Genomic DNA, 589 nt, shown 5'->3' with positions numbered 1-589 from the left:
ATAGAAGTATATATTTAACGTATACATGTGTATACGTTAAATATATACTTCTATAGAAGATATATACATGTGTATACGCATTATTCAATATATATATACTACTATTTATAAAATATACTACAATATATATACATTACAATATATATAGATATACTTATATACTAATTTATAAAACATATACACATGTATACGTTAAATATACACTTCTATAGAAGATATATACATGTTTATACGCACCATTCAATATATATATACTACTATTTATAAAATATACTACAATATATATACATTACAATATATATAGATATATATACTTATATACTAATTTATAAAACATATTCACATATATACGTTAAATATACACTTCTTTAGAAGATATATGCACAAATATACAAAACATATGCTACTTAATATAATAAATTAATAATATTTGGTAGTAAATTAATAATATATTAGAATTAAGTTTTTAATTTAAAGTAGAAAACTAGAAATTCAATTTAAAATTTTAAATCATTAAATGAAAAAATATAAAAAGTAAGGAATAAGGAGTGAATGAATTTGGGGAATTTTATTGATTGCAAAATGATCC

The sequence above is a fragment of the Capsicum annuum genome, chromosome 11 (genome assembly GCF_002878395.1).
Source record: "Capsicum annuum cultivar UCD-10X-F1 chromosome 11, UCD10Xv1.1, whole genome shotgun sequence".
NCBI lineage: Eukaryota > Viridiplantae > Streptophyta > Magnoliopsida > Solanales > Solanaceae > Capsicum > Capsicum annuum.
This window is presented reverse-complemented; position numbering follows the sequence as displayed.